The sequence below is a fragment of the Triticum aestivum genome, chromosome 1D (assembly GCF_018294505.1).
Source record: "Triticum aestivum cultivar Chinese Spring chromosome 1D, IWGSC CS RefSeq v2.1, whole genome shotgun sequence".
Taxonomy (NCBI): domain Eukaryota; kingdom Viridiplantae; phylum Streptophyta; class Magnoliopsida; order Poales; family Poaceae; genus Triticum; species Triticum aestivum.
In genome coordinates this window covers 230,913,541-230,934,517 of record NC_057796.1, presented here as the reverse complement: position 1 = coordinate 230,934,517, position 20,977 = coordinate 230,913,541, and positions in this window count along the sequence as shown.

The following is a 20,977-nucleotide window of genomic DNA, read 5'->3' as shown; positions in this document are numbered from 1 at the left end:
CGTATTTCTTGTTTTGTAGAGAGTTTTTTTTGTTCTCTTTACCGGTCAATGTCCAAGCCGTGATGATAAAAAAATAAGCTATGACGTTTCCATTTTCAAATTATGTCAATTTTTCCATCAAAAAAGATTATGTCAATTTTATTTTTCATAAATTGGAGAACCTTATTGTTATTGATTAATTATAATGAACAAATGCTGTTAGAAGGTTCAAAATGGATGAAGGTGTTGCCAAATACTGTCGCACTCATGTGTTTTCTCCGGCTGGATGTGCATATTTATAAAGGCACTCTATTACTACCTCCGTTCCAAAATACAAGATGTTTTGTAGGCTAGTTTAATTAGCCTACCAAAACGTCTTATATTTTAGAATGGAGGTAGCATATGCCATCTTTGTTCAGAAAGCTTTCACCTAGTAGTACCATTAAACCCTAATGTGGGACCAAGAACAATAGTAGTGTTTGGACTTGCAGAATAAAAGTTGTCGACTTTTAAACAAATTATAACATAGTAGAGAGATAGCATCATAAGCATGCAAATCCAACAAACTTGTAAGAAAGGAATTTGCTAAAAAAAATTACCCATTAGCTGCAACCATAAGGAATTTGTTCCGTATGTTTGCATCGTTATGGTAATTTCATTTTTTTGCAGACGTTTAGATACAAAGTCTTACTTTACTTGCCTTTTTTCCTTAATCCCTACACACGAAGTTATTGGACAATCACCCGTGATAGAGATATTCTCTTCATAGATCATCTCTTGTCTTCATAAACTTCTTGGCTACTCAGAGATTCCCAATCAACTATATAGTAGAAGCTCACCCTTCAAGACTAACAAATTCTTGATGTCTTCATTTGGAGATGAACTCTTGCCAAGACTCCTTAAAAGGTTTCTCACAAAAGTTCATGGATCTCTCTCAAATATTTTCTCTCGGCAGATGGAGTGGAGTAGAGAGAGCTCTCAAATAGCCAAGCGCATATAAGGGGGCTCAAAAAGGTTTCTTTTCATGTTGTGTGCACAACTTATATAGGTAGCCTACCAAAACTCAAAAAGTCAATTTGGCTCCCGGGGCCAAAAAATTGAAATGAAAAAAAATCAAGACAAAATTTGTTTGTGTACTTAGTCACATCCAAATGCCACCTGCAAATTTAAACATTTTGGCTTGTGCAAAAAAAAAAACAAATTGAACATCAAAAGTTACCTCAATTTTTTTTGCTGACAAAACACCGCCGCTCCGCTTCGCATGAAATTTGCATGCATGCTTGCAACACTAACACAAACATCTATAAAAAATTCATAATTTTTCGAAAACATTTAATATAATTTTTTGTGTTACTGTTCACCCAGGAGCACCAAAACTAGCTTTTACTCACAAAGACTTTAGACACGTAAGTATCAAGCAAACACGGTTCATCAGTATTTGATGTATTCAAATTTTGAATATGGCTAGCAAGAACACATAGCTTAGAGGCTTGGCTCACAATACTCAGAGTGATCCAAGACATCAACTAGAGGGCGAATAGACGACTACAAATTTCAAAATTTCTAGTTGATTCTTGGGATTATGGAATTATAATGTCTAAAAGGCATAATTTAGTGAATCTAATATTGCAAAGAACTGCAGGAATGATTATTGAAAATGTCGGTTGAAAGGATCGATATGGTTGACTAGAGGGGGGTGAATAGGCAACTACCAATTTTTAGCTTGTCTTATCAAATTAGGTTTAGCAACAAATAGGTTTTCTAGATGTGCAACTAGGTGAGCAGCCTATATGATGCAAACAACAACAACAACAACAACAACAACAACAAGAAGTGCAAGAAGAGATACAACACAACAATAGCTTGCACAAAGTAAAGGGAAGAGATAACCACAAGTGGAGACGGTGGAGACGAGGATGTGTAACCGAATTTCCTTCCCTTTGGGGGAAGTACGTCTTCGTTGGAGCGGTGTAGAGGCACAATGCTCCCCAAGAAGCCACTAGGGCCACCGTATTCTCCTCAAGCCCTCACACAATGCGAGATGCCGTGATTCCACTAGTGGTGCCCTTGAAGGCGGCGACCGAACCTTTACAAACAAGGTTGGGGCTATCTCCACAGCTTGATTGGAGGCTCCCAACGATACCACGGAGCTTCACCACAATGGAATGTGGCTCCGAGGTGACCTCAACCATCTAGCGTGCTCAAACACCCAAGAGTAACAAGATCCGCAAGGGATTAGTGGGGGGAATCAAATTTCTCTTGGTGGAAGTGTAGATCCGGGCCGCCAATCCCTAGAAAATCAACAAGTTTGATTGGCTAGGGAGAGAGATCGGGCAAAAAAGATCATTGGAGCAGTAATGAAGTTTTGGAAGAGAAGAGGTAGTCTTCTTGGGGAAGAAGACCCCCTTTATATAGTGGGGGAAAGAATCCACCCGTTACCCCACTTTCAGCCCGTGCACTGCGGTACTACCGCTACCTGGTGCGGTACTACCGCACGCACAGTAGTGACCAGAGGATGGACTACTGCACGAGGCAACATGCGGCAGAACCGCCGAAGTGGTATTACCACAAGTGCTTACGGTGATGGGGAACATAGTAATTTCAAAAAAATTCCTACGCACACACAGGATCATGGTGATGCATAGCAATGAGAGGGGAGAGTGTTGTCTACGTACCCTCGTAGACCGAAAGCGGAAGCGTTATATCAACGCGGTTGATGTAGTCGTACGTCTTCATGATCCGACTGATCCAAGTACCGAAAGCACGGCACCTCCGGGTTTTGCACACGTTCGGCTCGGGGACGTCCTCGCCTTCTCGATCCAGCAAGAGGGGCGAAGTAGTAGATGAGTTCCGGCAGCACGACGGCGTGGTGACGATGTTGGTGAAGAACAATCTTCGCAGGGCTTCGCCTAAGCACTACGAAAACTATGACGGAGGATAAACTAGAGGAGATGGGGTTGCCGGCACACGGCTTGGTGTTTCTTGATGTGTCTTGGGTGCTAGCCCTACCCCTCTATTTATATGTTGAGCCATGGGGTCGAAACTAGGAGTAAAAGCCTCCACAAAGTCAGTTTCACCCGAAAGGCAAGAGTCCTTCTCGGACTCCAGGGCCAGACGCCAGGGTTCCCGGCGTCTGGACCCAGACGCCAGGGACCCTGGCGTCTGGCCCCTGGACTCCGCAAAACTTCCTTTTGCGCTTTCCAAAAACCTCGTGGGCTTTCCCCTTTGGCCCAGATAAAGTGTTCTTGTGCCCAAACATTTCGGGAAACATCCGGAACCCCTTCCGATGGATTCCGGAACCCTTCCGGAGATCAAACACTACTATCCACATATCAATCTTTACTTCCGGACCATTCCGGAGTTCCTTGTCATATCCATGATCTCATCCGAAACTCCGAACAACATTCGGTCACCAACATACATAACTCATAGTACTATATCGTCAACGAACGTTAAGCGTGCGGACCCTACGGGTTCGAGAACTATGTAGACATGACCGAGACACCTCTCTGGCCAATAACCAATAGCGGAACCTGGATGCCCATATTGGCTCCTACATATTCTACGAAGATCTTTATCGGTCAGACTGCATAACAACATACGTTGTTCCCTTTGTCATCGGTATGTTACTTGCCCGAGATTCGATCGTCGGTATCTCAATACCTAGTTCAATCTCGTTACCGGCAAGTCTCTTTACTCGTTTCGTAATACATCATCCCGCAACTAACTCATTAGTTACAATGCTTGCAAGGCTTATAGTGATGTGCATTACCGAGTGGGCCCAGAGATACCTCTCCGACAATCGGAGTGACAAATCCTAATCTCGAAATACGCCAACTCAACAAGTACCTTCGGAGACACCTGTAGAGCACCTTTATAATCACCCAGTTACGTTGTGACGTTTGGTAGCACACAAAGTGTTCCTCCGGTAAATGGGACTTGCATAATCTCATAGTCATAGGAACATGTATAAGTCATGAAGAAAGCAATAGCAACATACTAAACGATCAAGTGCTAAGCTAACGGAATGGGTCAAGTCAATCACATCATTCTCCTAATGATGTGATCCCGTTAATCAAATGGCAACTCACGTCTATGGTTAGGAAAGTCAACCATCTTTGATTAACAAGCTAGTCAAGTAGAGGCATAACAGTGACACTCTGTTTGTCTATGTATTCACACATGTATTATGTTTCCGGTTAATACAATTCTAGCATGAATAATAAACATTTATCATGAAATAAGGAAATAAATAATAACTTTATTATTGCCTCTAGGGCATATTTCCTTCACTCTCCCACTTGCACTAGAGTCAATAATCTAGATCACATCACCATGTGATTAACATCAATGGTTCACATGAACACCCATAGTTCACATCGCCATGTGACCAACACTCAAAGGGTTTACTAGAGTCAATAATATAGTTCACATCGCTATGTGATTAACACCCAAAGAGTACTAAGGTGTGATCATGTTTTGTTTGTAAGAGAAATTTAGTCAACGGGTCTGCCACATTCAGATCCGTATGTATTTTGCAAATTTCTATGTCAACAATGCTCTGCACGGAGCTACTCTAGCTAATTGCTCCCACTTTCAATATGTATCTAGATCGAGACTTAGAGTCATCCAGATCTGTGTCAAAGCTTGCATCGACGTAACTCTTTATGATGAACCTTTTGTCACCTCCATAATCGAGAAACATATCCTTATTCCACTAAGGATAATTTTGACCGCTGTTCAGTGATCTACTCCTAGATCACTATTGTACTCCCTTGCCAAACTCAGTGTAGGGTATACAATAGATCTAGTACACAGCATGGCATACTTTATAGAACCTATGGCTGAGGCATAGGAATGACTTTCATTCTCTTTCTATCTTCTGCCGTGGTCGGGCTTTGAGTCTTACTCAATTTCACACCTTGCAACACAGGCAAGAACTCTTTCTTTGACTGTTCCATTTTGAACTAATTCAAAATCTTGTCAAGGTATGTACTCATTGAAAAAACTTATCAAGCGTCTTGATCTATCTCTATAGATCTTGATGCTCAATATGTAAGCAGTTTCACCGAGGTCTTTCTTTGAAAAACTCCTTTCAAACACTCCTTTATGCTTTGCAGAATAATTCTACATTATTTCCGATCAACAATATGTCATTCACATATACTTATCAGAAATTTCGTAGTGCTCCCACTCACTTTCTTGTAAAAACAGGCTTCACCGCAAGTCTGTATAAAACTATATGCTTTGATCAACTTATCAAAGCGTATATTCCAACTCCGAGATGCTTGCACCAGTCCATAGATGGATCGCTGGAGCTTGCATATTTTGTTAGCACCTTTAGGATTGACAAAACTTTCTGGTTGCATCATATACAACTCTTCTTTAATAAATCCATTAAGGAATGCAATTTTGTTTATCCATATGCCAGATTTCATAAAATGCGGCAATTGCTAACATGATTCGGACAGACTTAAGCATAGATACGAGTGAGAAACTCTCATCATAGTCAACACCTTGAACTTGTCGAAAACATTTTGCGACAATTCGAGCTTTGTAGATAGTAACACTACTATCAGCGTCCGTCTTCCTCTTGAAGATCCATTTATTTTCTATGGCTCGCCGATCATCGGGCAAGTCAACCAAAGTCCACACTTTGTTCTCATACATGGATCCCATCTCAGATTTCATGGCCTCAAGCCATTTCGCGGAATCTGGGCTCATCATCGCTTCCTCATAGTTCGTAGGTTCGTCATGGTCAAGTAACATGATCTCCAGAACAGGATTATCGTACCACTCTGGTGCGGATCTTATTCTAGTTGACCTACGAGGTTCGGTAGTAACTTGATCTGAAGTTACATGATCATCATCATTAGCTTCCTCACTAATTGGTGTAGGAGTCACAGGAACAGTTTTCTGTGATAAACTACTTTCCAATAAGGGAGCAGGTACAGTTACCTCATCAAGTTCTACTTTCCTCCCACTCACATCTTTCGACAGAAACTCCTTCTCTAGAAAGGATCCATTCTTAGCAATGAATGTCTTGCCTTCGGATCTGTGATAGAAGGTGTACCCAACTGTCTCCTTTGGGTATCCTATGAAGACACAATTCTCCGTTTTGGGTTTGAGCTTATCAGGATGAAAACTTTTTCACATAAGCATCGCAACCCCAAACTTTAAGAAACGACAGCTTAGGTTTCTTGCCAAACCATAGTTCATACGGTGTCGTCTCAACGGATTTAGATGGTGCCCTATTTAACGTGAATGTAGCTATCTCTAATGCATAACCCCAAAATGATAGTGGTAGATCGGTAAGAGACATCATAAATCGCACCATATCTAATAAAGTACGGTTACGAAGTTCGGACACACCATGACACTATGGTGTTCCAGGTGGCACAAATTTGTGAAACTATTCCACATTGTTTTGATTGAAGACCAAACTCGTAACTCAAATATTCGTCTCCGTGATCAGATCGTAGAAACTTTATTTTCTTGTCACGATGATTTTCCACTTCACTCTGAAATTCTTTAAACTTTTCAAATGTTTCAGACTTATGTTTCATCAAGTAGATATACCCATATCTGCTCAAATTATCTGTGAAGGTCAGAAAATAACGATACCCGCCGTGAGCCTCAACACTCATCGGATCGCATACATCAGTATGTATTATTTCCAATAAGTCAGTTGCTCGCTCCATTGTTCCGGAGAACGGAGTCTTAGTCATCTTGCCCATGAGGCATGGTTCACAAGCATCAAGTGATTCATAATCAAGCGATTCCAAAAGCCCATCAGCATGGAGTTTCTTCATGCGCTTTACATCAATATGACCTAAACGGCAGTGCCACAAATAAGTTGCACTATCATTATCAACTTTGCATCTTTTGGCTTCAATATTATGAATATGTATATCACTACGATCGAGATCCAACAAACCATTTTCGTTGGTGTGTATGACCATAGAAGGTTTTATTCATGTAAACAGAACAACAATTGTTCTCTAACTTAAATGAATAACCGTATTGCAATAAACATGATCAAATCATATTCATGCTTCAACGCAAACACCAAATAACACTTATTTAGGTTCAACACTAATCCCGAAAGTATAGGGAGTGTGCGATGATGATCATATCTATCTTGGAACCACTTCCAACACACATCGTCACTTCACCCTTAACTAGTCTCTGTTTATTCTGCAACTCCCGTTTCGAGTTACTAATCTTAGCAACTGAACTAGTATCAAATACCGAGGGGTTGCTATAAACACTAGTAAAGTACACATCAATAACATGTATATCAAATATAGCTCTGTTCACTTTGCCATCCTTCTTATCCACCAAATACTTGGGGCAGTTCCGCTTCCAGTGACCAGTCCCTTTGCAGTAGAAGCACTCAGTTTCAGGCTTAGGTCCAGACTTGGGCTTCTTCACTCGAGCAGCAACTTGCTTGCCGTTCTTCTTGAAGTTCCCCTTCTTCCCTTTGCCCTTTTCCTTGAAACTAATGGTCTTGTCAACCATCAACATTTGATGCTCTTTCTTGATTTCTACCTTCATCGATTTCATCATCATGAAAAAAGCTCGGGTATCGTTTTCGTCATCCCTTGCATACTATAGTTCATCACAAAGTTCTACTAACTTGGTGATGGTGACTAGAGAATTCTGTCAATCACCATTTTATCTGGAAGATTAACTCCCACTTGGTTCAAGTGATTGTAGTACCCAGACAATCTGAGCACATGCTCACTGCTTGAGCTATTCTCCTCCATCTTTTAGCTATAGAACTTGTTGGAGACTTCATATCTCTCAACTCGGGTATTTGCTTGAAATATTAACTTCAACTCCTAGAACATCTCATATGGTCCATGATGTTCAAAACGTCTTTGAAGTCCTGATTCTAAGCCGTTAAGCATGATGCACTAAACTATCAAGTAGTCATATTGAGCTAGCCAAACGTTCATAGCGTCTGCATCTGCTCCTGCAATAGGTCTGTCACCTAGCGGTGCATCAAGGACATAATTCTTTTGTGCAGCAATGAGGAAAATCCTCAGATCACAGACCAAGTCAGCATCATTGCTACTATCATCTTTCAACTTAGTTTTCTCTAGGAACATATCAAAAAATAAAACAGGGGAGCTAAACGCGAGCTATTGATCTACAACATAGACATGCTAATACTACCAGGACTAAGTTCATGATAAATTAAAGTTCAATTAATCATATTACTTAAGAACTCCCACTTAGATAGACATCCCTCTAATCATCTAAGTGATCACGTGATCCATATCAACTAAACCATGTCCGATCATCACGTGAGATGGAGTAGTTTCAATGGTGAACATCGCTATGTTGATCATATCTACTATATGATTCACGCTCGACCTTTCGGTCTCAGTGTTCCGAGGCCATATCTGTTATATGCTAGGCTCGTCAAGTTTAACCTGAGTATTCCGCGTGTGCAACTGTTTTGCACCCGTTGTATTTGAACGTAGAACCTATCATACCCGATCATCACGTGGTGTCTCAGCACGAAGAACTTTCGCAACGGTGCATACTCAGGGAGAACACTTATACCTTGATAATTTAGTGAGAGATCATCTTATAATGCTACTGTCAATCAAAGCAAGATAATATGCATAAAAGATAAGCATCACATGCAATCAATATAAGTGATATGATATGGCCATCATCATCTTGTGCTTGTGATCTCCATCTCCGAAGCACCGTCATGATCACCATCGTCACCGGCGCGACACCTTGATCTCCATCGTAGCATCGTTGTCGTCTCGCCAACTTATGCTTCTACGACTATCGCTACTGCTTAGTGATAAAGTAAAGCATTACATGGCGTTTGCATTGCATACAATAAAGCGACAACCATATGGCTCCTGCCAGTTGCCGATAACTCGGTTACAAAACATGATCATCTCATACAATAAAATATAGCATCATGCCTTGACCATATCACATCACAACATGCCCTGCAAAAACAAGTTAGACGTCCTCTACTTTGTTGTTGCAAGTTTTACGTGGCTGCTACGGGCTGAGCAAGAACCGTTCTTACCTACGCATCAAAACCACAACGATAGTTTGTCAAGTTAGTGCTGTTTTAACCTTCTCAAGGACTGGGCGTAGCCACACTCGGTTCAACTAAAGTTGGAGAAACTGACACCCGCCAGCCACCTGTGTGCATAGCACGGCGGTAGAAACCAGTCTCGCGTAAGCGTACGCGTAATGTCGGTCCGGGCCGCTTCATCCAACAATACCGCCGAACCAAAGTATGACATGCTGGTAAGCAGTATGACTTATATCGCCCACAACTCACTTGTGTTCTACTCGTGCATATAACATCTACGCATAAAACCTGGCTCGGATGCCACTGATGGGGAACGTAGTAATTTCAAAAAAAATCCTACGCACACACAGGATCATGGTGATGCATAGCAACAATAGGGGAGAGTGTTGTCTACGTACCCTCGTAGACCGAAAGCAGAAGCGTTATATCAACGCGGTTGATGTAGTCGTACGTCTTCATGATCCGACCGATCCAAGTACCGAAAGCACGACACCTCTGAGTTCTGCACACGTTCGGCTCGGTGACGTCCTCGCCTTCTCGATCCAGCAAGAGGGGCGAAGTAGTAGATGAGTTCCGGCAGCACGACGGCGTGGTGACGATGTTGGTGAAGAACAATCTTCGCAGGGCTTCGCCTAAGCACTACAAAAACTATGACGGAGGATAAACTAGAGGAGACGGGGTTGCCGGCACACGGCTTGGTGTTTCTTGATGTGTCTTGGGTGCTAGCCCTACCCCTCTATTTATATGTTGAGCCTTGGGGTCGAAACTTGGAGTAAAAGCCTCCACAAAGTCGGTTTCACCCGAAAGGCAAGAGTCCTTCTCGGACTCCAGGGCCAGACACCAGAGTTCCCGGCGTCTGGACCCAGACGCCAGGGACCCTGGCGTCTGGCCCCTGGACTCCGCAAAACTTCCTTTTGCGCTTTCCAAAAACCTCGTGGGCTTTCCCCTTTGGCCCAGATAAAGTGTTCTCGTGCCCAAACATTTCGGGAAACATCCGGAACCCCTTCCGATGGATTCCGGAACCCTTCCAGAGATCAAACACTACTATCCACATATCAATCTTTACTTCTGGACCATTCCGGAGTTCCTCGTCATATCCGTGATCTCATCCAAAACTCCGAACAACATTCGGTCACCAACATACATAACTCATAGTACTATATCGTCAACAAACGTTAAGCGTGCGGACCCTACGGGTTCGAGAACTATGTAGACATGACCGAGACACCTCTCTGGTCAATAACCAATAGCGGAACCTGGATGCCATATTGTCTCCTACATATTCTACGAAGATCTTTATCGGTCAGACCGCATAACAACATACGTTGTTCCCTTTGTCATCGGTATGTTACTTGCCCGAGATTCGATCGTCGGTATCTCAATACCTAGTTCAATCTCGTTACCGGCAAGTCTCTTTACTCGTTCCGTAATACATCATCCCGCAACTAACTCATTAGTTACAATGCTTGCAAGGCTTATAGTGATGTGCATTACCGAGTGGGCCCAGAGATACCTCTCCGACAATCGGAGTGACAAATCCTAATCTCGAAATACGCCAACCCAACAAGTACCTTCGGAGACACCTGTAGAGCACCTTTATAATCACCCAGTTACGTTGTGACGTTTGGTAGCACACAAAGTGTTCCTCCGATAAACGGGAGTTGCATAATCTCATAGTCATAGGAACATGTATAAGTCATGAAGAAAGCAATAGCAACATACTAAACGATCAAGTGCTAAGCTAACGGAATGGGTCAAGTCAATCACATCATTCTCCTAATGATGTGATCCCGTTAATCAAATGACAACTCATGTCTATGGTTAGGAAACTCAACCATCTTTGATTAACAAGCTAGTCAAGTAGAGGCATACTAGTGACACTCTGTTTGTCGATGTATTCACACATGTATTATGTTTCCGGTTAATACAATTCTAGCATGAATAATAAACATTTATCATGAAATAAGGAAATAAATAATAACTTTATTATTGCCTCTAGGGCATATTTCCTTCATACGGTACTACCACAGGGTAGTTTCCAACGGCCACAGGAGGTACACGGAAAAATTACTTCCGTGTCTACCTCCGCTGAAGCAGAGACTGTGCAAATCCGACATGGTAGTATCGGAGGCAGTTTTGCGGTACTACCACCCGAGAGCGGTAGTAAAAAACTACATCCGCAACTACTACCGTAGGCGCATGCAACAGGTGTTGGCGATAGCGGTACTACCGCTGGCACCTGCGTTACTACCGCTCCCTTGAGCGGTACTACCGCTAGCCACTGAAAACTAACACCTTGCTGCCTTCAATCTGCACAGACATGGAAAACGGACAGGAGCTCCAATGAAGCGAAGGAAAGGTGGTGCAAAAGAACAGATGTGTACATGTTGATTCCACCCTAACCTTTCCGAAGCAGACCCCCTCTTAATAGTACGGCTTTCCTACGACTCAAATCCATCGAAAAGAAACATAGAAGGCAACTGTCTTCGATAGACTCTGAGGGGCACCTAATCGTCTTGTGCCTAGACATGAGATATCTGAAATGCTCAATGCACACGATTAGTCCGCAAAAGCATTGTCATCAATCACCAAAACTACTTAGGGTGAGATATGCCCTTACAATCTCCCCCTTTTTGGTGGATTGATGACAATACGGGATTTGGTCATAAGGATATGTAATTATACAATGCGAACCCAAAGTCTATAAAATATAGACAGGCTCCCCCTAGATGTGTGCATTCTTTAGATATGCTTTGCACTGCAAAGCACACAAACTAGGATCAACACTCCCCCTAAACTTTATAGACGAGGCATTCCTTGCAACAAACTAAATATCACTAAGCATGGAGGCAAGGCATAGCATGTGGGCATGAAGCTAAGGGCACATAACAAATAGACTCACAAGCTACTTAACAAACTGGACAATAATGAGATAAGAGTGATAGCATATGTCTCACATCATATGATAGAATAAGTCTCCTGGTCTCACACACAAAACAAAAACCAAAGCAACGACGAAGGTCAACGTAAGCAAAGAGATAACAAAAATGAGATCATTTGCAAATCCTACACTCTCTCCCCCTTTGGCATCGAGACACCAAAAAGACAGAGATGACAACTAAGACACAGGTGGTAGCTCCCACAGCAGAGAGATCATCCAACGAACTCCTCCTCTGATGCGGCTGGAAGAGAATCCTCATCAGAATCAACCCACTGAAAGTTCTTCTTCTTCATCCAAGCAGCTTCAGGTGTAATTTTCTTCTCCGACCCACTCAAGATGGTCTCGCCAAGCTTCCTCAGAATCCGCTTGTCACGCTGACGACTCTCCTTCCGAGCAACATGTGTCAGATACTGCCCCTTAGACTGCATGCAAAATGGAGTCTTCATCTTGTCCTTGAGCTTTGTGGCCCAAGATGGCTCAGTAGAGGAGGACACATACATCTCGGGACTGTCCTCGTCCTCATCAACATCCATGTTGGCAGCAGCAGGCTTTGTGGTAGTGTTAGCCCACTTGTCCTTGAGACGTAGCCGAATGGGCTCATGACGGATCCAGTTGGGAGCCTAAAAATCCACACCGGGAAAGGTCTCCGCCCACTTCTCCTGGATCAAGTAGAACAAGTAGTAAGGTCCATAGATGGGGACCTTACGGTGAAACACAGCCGACTGAAGCTCACTCCACATGATGTGGGAAACATCAAGCGGTCCAGGGATGCTTATCCGCCCTTTCTCACAAAAGAGAAGCATATCCACCAGATAGGAGTGCACCTAGTCCTTGTTTCCCATACGAGGAAACAGAGTGTTGCGAAAGATTCTGTGCATGACATCAAGAAACGGGTTCAGCACATGAGATACCTCGCCAGAGGCAGACACCTTCTCAACAAGGTATGGCAGCAGCTTCTCCTTGGGGGCAGCTTGAGGATTTTCGTGCGGGCGAAAACCAATGGGCTTCTCAAGCCCCTCATCGGGAATGTGCAAAAGATACATGAACTCCTTCCAGGTAGCAGACATCCTCTCACCATTTGTCATCCAAGTCATTGTTCGCTCCTCATAAGTGTGGAAGTGGACGGAAGCAAAGAACTGAGCCAACAATCTCAGGATCATAGTCAAGATGAAAAGAGATGCTTTCATCGAGGTTAAGTTGCTCTACCATGTCCAGAGGTTCACCAAAATATGCCTGGTCCTTCCTCAGATGATCCATGTCAATCCACTGAACAGGTACATAGATATTCTCCTTTGCCTTGATCACATCTAGGAAGATGAGAGTATGTTGCTTGGTCTAGAATAAGTCATTGCCCTTGACATGAACCCTAGGGTTGACATAGGGATTGATCTTCCGGCGAATATGAAACTCTGCTTGGGGCAGACCATCCCAACCGACATTGGGCTCCTTGAACTTGCTTGCGGTCTTCTTGAAGTTGGACCCCTCAGGTGCAGCTTGATTGCGAAGTCACTTGGAACTCGTATCACGAGAGAGATTCGAGGGTCTGGAATCGGAACCGGAGCCACCACCTATGACACACAACACAAACACAAGAGAATAGCGAAAGAAGTCATTGCGAAGACCAAAGCAAACAACAGAACCACATAGAAGTGATAATTGGTAGGATAAAGCAGGGCAATTATAGAGCGAGCGGTAGTACCGCAGGTCGTGCGGTAGTAAAATTTTACTACCGCGCCCACCGCGGTAGTACCGCAGGTTGTGCGGTAGTAAAATTTTACTACCGCGCCGACCGCGGTAGTACCGCTCCAGGAGGTGCGGTAGTACTGCACGGGGTGGAATTTGTAGAACAACGGATCTGAACCACGGAAATTTCAGATCGGTACTGCCGTAGATCAAAACTACCATGTTGTGTCCTACCATATAACATTTCTACCACACAAGCACTCTCCAACCATCAACTTATGCAATGATTTAGCCAAAAATCAATGAAACCAACTCATATGGCCCCCAAACCTAGATTCAAAAAGAAAGAAGCAAGGAGAGAAGAACTAGGAGCAATACCGGGTTCCATAGCATGAGGGTGGGGTGGGGAACGATCCCACCGGTTGGAATGGGAGGAGAGTGGCCGGAGACGAAAAACCGGCGAGGTCCTCCAGCACCGTTCCTTGAGAGGAGAGAGAGAGAAGCATGAGAGGATAAGGAAAGAATGGGTATGGGGGAGTTGGAACCCCCTGCCCGTCCTTAACCCCCTCGCGGTCCCGACTTAACACTACAAAAAAATACACTTCCGTGATGATACGTGTTTGTCACAGTAGGTCATGTTTTCTGTCATGCATGTACATCCATGACGATTTTATGACAGAATCAAGATAGTCATACCTGCGCTGTCGTAGAAGTGTTCCATGACATTACCAAAATTATCATCACGGAAGTGTCCACTTCCATGACGATAAATGGCGTGTCATGGAAGTGCTTTCGTCAAGGGTGACCGACACGTGGCATCCACTGTAACGGGTCGATCGGGTCCGGTTTTGGATCCGATAACCCGTTAACAGCTCGGACCAATGAGAATTTTCCATGTGTAAAATTCTCATTGGCCGGAGGAAACACGTGTCGGCTCACCGTTGGGACAGATGTCATCCATTCATTGGACAGGAGGCACCTATGATACATCGACACGTGGCACGGCCCAACAGAGGCCCATTCCGGTGAAAAGGCCGGTCCGTTTGACTTGGTCAAAAGGTAACGGTCCGGCCCGCAGAAAGCCTGTTAACGGCCTGTTTGTATATAGCCCATTTACGACCCGCTAACTCACGACCCGTTACGGCCTATCGGAATTAAGCCTAGTAGCTTCATCTGGGCCGTCCAATATGATTCCAGCCCGTTGTAACTTCCGTCCCATGTATGGCCCATGATGTCTTTTGGCCCATACGAGGCCATTTGTAACTCTTGGCCCATTAACGGCCCGTGGTGAATCTGGCCCGCAATGAACAGTGTACCGCTTTATACCCATTAACGGCCCATTATTCCATTGGGCCATTTCCAACCAGTGTTATCTTTCGGCCTTCTCAGGGCCCATTTATTCTTGGGCTCATTTCCAGCATTCGGTTACTTACGGCCTGTTACTAGCCTTTTCTGCTTGTGGGCCAAATTCAGCCCGTGGTTACAATCGGCCCGTTAATCCGTTGGGCCGTTTTCAAAGCGTCATCAAATATGACCGATTAACGACGGTCCATTATGGTCGGCCCATGAACGGACGATTTCCAAATCTAGCCCGTTTACGGCCCATAATGTGGTTTGTTATTGGCCCATGTTAGGCCGATCGACCATACGGCCCGTAGAAGGCCCATTGATGCTACGGCCCATAGAAGGCCCATTGTTTCTACGGCCCTTAGAAGGCCCATTGTTTCTATGGCCCGTAGGAGGCCCATGGTAACTACAGTAAATATGTAGCCCATGGTTATTGTGGCCTAGTTTTAAAAAATAGGTTATTGCGGCCACTAGCAAACCGCGAAAAAAGAACTGCACTGACTACAAGCAAACAAATAAACAAGAAAACAAGGAAATAAATAAGCAAGCTACTTACGCTAGGCTATCACGGCTATTACACATATTACATCCACTGGGCATCAAAGTTCGCCACCAGTGCAAATATAGGGAACAAAGCAGCATATCATATACACTGATTGTCAAAGTTGGTGACCAGTGCAAATAAACGCCGCAGCAAAACAAGTCCAGAACTGAAACCACTTCAAAAGATCTCAAGAAACAATATCCTGGGTACCCATAATGCTGGCAAGATGCTTAGCAAGCTTATTAACTTTCTCTTGTTTGGCGCTTAAATGCTCCAGCACTTGCTGTTGCACGAGAAAGTATGCATCTGAATTCTGCAGGGGCTTCCTCAGTCCTTCGGCTTCCTATCGCATAACATCTAATCAATGTCTTTCAACTTGAAGTTGAGACTCAAGAAACCGAACTGATTCAGGCAGCGAGTTCGAAGAGCTGGTGCCAGCAGTAGTAGCCAGTAACTCGAACACTACATCAAGACATGACTTTTGGGTTGTCTCAGTGTCTTCAATATAGTTTTTATCAGCTTTCTTGGAGACCAACAGGGATGTTTCACTATCTTGAACCTTATCTGCATTACTTCCTTTACCATTGCATAACGGGGTACTCTTCTCCAATATTTTATCTGCATTCTAAAAGAGAAACAAACAAACACATCACAGGTTTACCATGTTGTATATGAAACTCATTTTGGTAAACCAGTTCAGTAGTAAGGTGGACAGGATAACAACATGAAAAAACATATATCTATGTAGTATGGTCACTGTATGGTCTATATCATTCTAGTTTATGTTGCCAAATCAATATAGAGACAGTTCAAATCATATCTATTTAAGACAAAGCGGCATAGACAGAATATAAGTGTGGGAAACTACACAACAATAACAACACTTGTAATGTGCATGGCATGAGAACATAACTGTTTATTCAATTGAAACTGAAATCAACATAGAGCAAGTTACAACAGCAAACACGTTAAAGAAACATGTTTAAAACATACCTGTTGCGCCATTGGAGTTTCAATTGCATCCTTCAAATTTGAAATTAGTTGGTATGAGTAAATACAGTGATGCAAGAGCAAAGTAGTATGAACCATAGCTACGAAACCTGACCTGAGAACAATTCTTCTTTTGCTTTAAGCGTTGACTTGGGGTTCGCAGTGGTGGTCCTCATGTTTTGGGCATTGCAGTTGCCTTACTAACTGCTCGTGTTTGGGTGCTCTGTGGTGGAGACGGTGTTGTGTCAACTGGAACTGGATTACTATTTGCTGGGGTTGGGGTTAGAAGGGGTGTAGCTGGTTCTCTGTCCAACTAGGTAGGGGTACAATCTGCGTGAGTCTGGGTTATGTGTGGTGGGGCTGGTTCTTGGGCAAGTACAACCGTGGTTCTATCTGCATCTACAGGTAGCACGATCTTTTCTGAAGACTGTGTTTTTACTCCCACAGATACTACCATCACCCCTCCAATTGAAATGGCTGATAACCAAGAAAAGTAATTGAATGTACAGACATTGTAAGATAGACAGGTGTAATGGATAGTGGGGAAGAAAACAGGGCATGAAATAATTCACATTTATGTTGTCTAACTAAACAAAATAGTAGGACATAATTTCACATATATGATGGCTAATTAAACAGGATAGCATGACACAATTTTACATGTATGATGGCTAACTAAACAGATAGAATGACATACTCCAAAATATGATGACTATGTAAACAGGATGACATGATATAACTATACGATGTGTCTATTAAAGTGGTTGGCATGCCATAAATCACAAACATGTCGTCGATGGAAACATGATGGCATGATATAATTCACGGATAGAATGACATAATTCAAAATATGATGACTATGTAAACAGGATGAGATGTGTCATGGAATTGTCACGGCAGATGTCCTAGTGTGAGGACTTAGTCGTGGAGCCATCGCACTAGGTTAGCTTAAAGGGGTTAAACGGGACAAAGGACACAAGAGTTTATACTGGTTCAACCCCTTGCGGTGAAGGTAAAGGCCTAATCCAGTTTGAGGTGGTATTGCTTATGCCTCGATGACTAGGGAGCGAATACGCTTGACCTAGCTTTCGATCTTGTTGTCCCTTGCCCTAAACCGCCGCCGGGTCATCCCTGTATATACACAGGTTGACGCCCTCGGCTTACGGAGTCCCGGGCGGCTCATAAACGTGTCCGGCCTGGTGACTAATTACACTTGCCTTACAACACAAGTCATGCACATATGGCGGTTTATACCTATGGGCCTTAAGCCGCCTTTGGGCCTTGGGCTCTTCATAAGTCATCCTCATGAACTGCCATCTTCGATTCCTTTATGGCTTCATAACAATGAACCACCGTTGGTATAACCCGGCCCCTCCTGGGCGGGTCATACCTAATAGTTATATCCCCAACATTAGGCACCAGGTTGATTTGAACTTGTTCATGTCAATCTTCAACACTTAGGAAAAAATCCTTCTTCACTTGTTCTCACAAGATATTGTAACCCGCCATGACGTCATCTCCTGGAATCAAGGAAAACCGCCATGACGTCATCTGCCATTAATTCCGCACAATACCCAGCATATCTAATAGATCCTTATCTTTAATAACCATCCTGAAAATCGAGGCGTTGGAACAGCTAGATAATCATTCTTTGGCCTCCTCGTTTCTCGCGCTTACTTATTAACCCTTTCCTTATAAATAGGGCCCGACAGCCTTTCCATTTTCCCCCTTCTTCTTCTCATCTTCAACCTCTCCCTTTGGAACGCACCTACACGCCTGAGCACCGCCGCCACCGAACTCATCAGCTTCCTCGACTCCGGCCACTGCATCGACCTGAACGAGACCAGAGAAACCGCGGTGCCCCTCCATTGCTTGGTGGATCCAGTAAGTGTCTCTCCTTTCTCCGCTGTAGATCTCCATTAGGGTTTCTCGAAGTTCTTCAGAGTTCATCCTTGTTCTTCGCTGTAGCTTGTAACTTTGATCCAAACTTAGCACTTCTCCTGCACGGCGGCAGCCATGATACTTACTTTTATCACTAGATCATTCCTTCGCATAAGAAAAAACCAATCTGAACATATGAACTGCTCGAGTACTGTAATTTAGGTCAAAAATATTTTCCATTATCTGAAGAGTCGCAGATCCGAAATCCTAGCATCAATCTGTGAAACCTGTTTGCTTCAACACTTAGTAGAATTTGCTCTTGATAGATCTTGAATACCATTGTTGTCATGGCGGCTTACATCACCGCTTTATAACTTAACCATATGTCATTAGGCCCCACTTAAGCCTCCAGTCTGAATACATACTGTAGCGTTTTATTTCCGGCTTACTGAATCAACTTAAACCGGCAGAATTTTTCTTTCTTTTAGGCTTCTTTCTTCACAATGCCGCCAAAGACGGTCACCTCATGTAATTGGGTTCCCTCCATTGTGACTGAGAACACACTCAAAGACTTTGTCAAAATCGGCTACTTACCAGCAAAAGACATCATGCATTGGCGCGCCCCCAAACCAAGTGAAGAAAGACCTCACCCAAAGGATGGTGAAGTCATCGTTTTTACTGATCACATGAACTGGGGCTTCTCAACGCCTAGATCAAAAAAATTCCGAGACGTTCTGCATTTCTTTCAACTCCATCCTCAAGACATCGGACCCAATTCCATGTCAAACATTTGCAATTTTCAAGTTTTCTGCGAAGTATACCTTCAAGAGGAACCCAACGTTGAACTCTTTAGGGAATATTTTTATTTAAACCGACAAAACGAGTTTACGAACGGACCCAGCTTGGAACTTGGTGGAATCTCAATTCAACGAAGAAGAGATGCCATCTTCCCTTATGCTTGCCTGCCGAGTCACCCCAAAGATTGGAACCAGACATGGTTTTACTGCAAAGATACCTCTCCGGCTGATGAGAATCCACTGCCGGGTTATCGTGTCCAGCGTCTTGACTCAAAGTGTCGTCTTCCTGAAAAGCTTACCACTGCTGAACGTGCAAAGCTTGCCCCCACTATTGCAAAGGTCAAGGCTCTGCTCGGAAATGGGTTAACTGGCACTGGTACGCGTCGGTCCTAAACAAACGGTTTTTAACCCCTTTTCGCGATGGCATTTGGAACCGTCACCAAGTGAGTGTGTGCGATAGGGTGTCCTTCCCACATGACCCAGAAATCGTCGGGGATAGGCCCTCCTGGGACCCAGGCTGGGGCCGTGTGCGATCGGGCGAGGCATCGAAACCCAATCATTTCCGTAGGTATGTAAATCCCACACGGTAATCCGAGAAAATCATTTCCGTAGGTATGTACTGATGGGGAACGTAGTAATTTCAAAAAAATTCCTACGCACACACATGATCATGGTGATGCATAGCAACGAGAGGGGAGAGTGTTGTCTACGTACCCTCGTAGACCGAAAGCGGAAGCATTATATCAACGCGGTTGATGTAGTCGTACGTCTTCATGATCCGACCGATCCAAGTACCGAAAGCACGGCACCTCCGAGTTCTGCACACGTTCGGCTCGGTGATGTCCTCGCCTTCTCGATCCAGCAAGAGGGGCGAAGTAGTAGATGAGTTCCGGCAGCACGACGGCGTGGTGACGGTGTTGGTGAAGAACAATCTTCGCATGGCTTCGCCTAAGCACTACGAAAACTATGACGGAGGATAAACTAGAGGAGACGGGGTTGCCGGCACACGGCTTGGTGTTTCTTGATGTGTCTTGGGTGCTAGCCTTACCCCTCTATTTATATGTTGAGCCTTGGGGTCGAAACTTGGAGTAAAAGCCTCCACAAAGTCGGTTTCACCCGAAAGGCAAGAGTCCTTCTCGGACTCCAGGGCCAGATGCCAGGGTTCCCGACGTCTGGACCCAGACGCCAGGGACCCTGGCGTCTGGCCCCTGGACTCCGCAAAACTTCCTTTTGCGCTTTCCAAAAACCTTGTGGGCTTTCCCCTTTGGCCCAAATAAAGTGTTCTCGTACCCAAACATTTCGGGAAACATCCGGAACCCCTTCCGGTGAATTCCGGAACCCTTCCGGAGTCCAAACACTATTATCCCATATATCAATCTTTATCTCCGGACCATTCCGGAGTTCCTTGTCATGTCCGTGATCTTATCCGGAACTCAACAACATTCGATTACCAACATACATAACTCATAAATACTATATCATCAACGAACGTTAAGCGTGCGGACCCTACGGGTTCGAGAACTATGTAGATATGACCGAGACACTTCTCTGGTCAATAACCAATAGCGGAACCTGGATGCCCATATTGGCTCCTACATATTCTACAAAGATCTTTATCGGTAGAACAACATAACAACATACGTTGTTCCCTTTGTCATCGGTATGTTACTTGCCCGAGATTCGATCGTCGGTATCTTAATACCTAGTTCAATCTTGTTACCGGCAAGTCTCTTTACTCG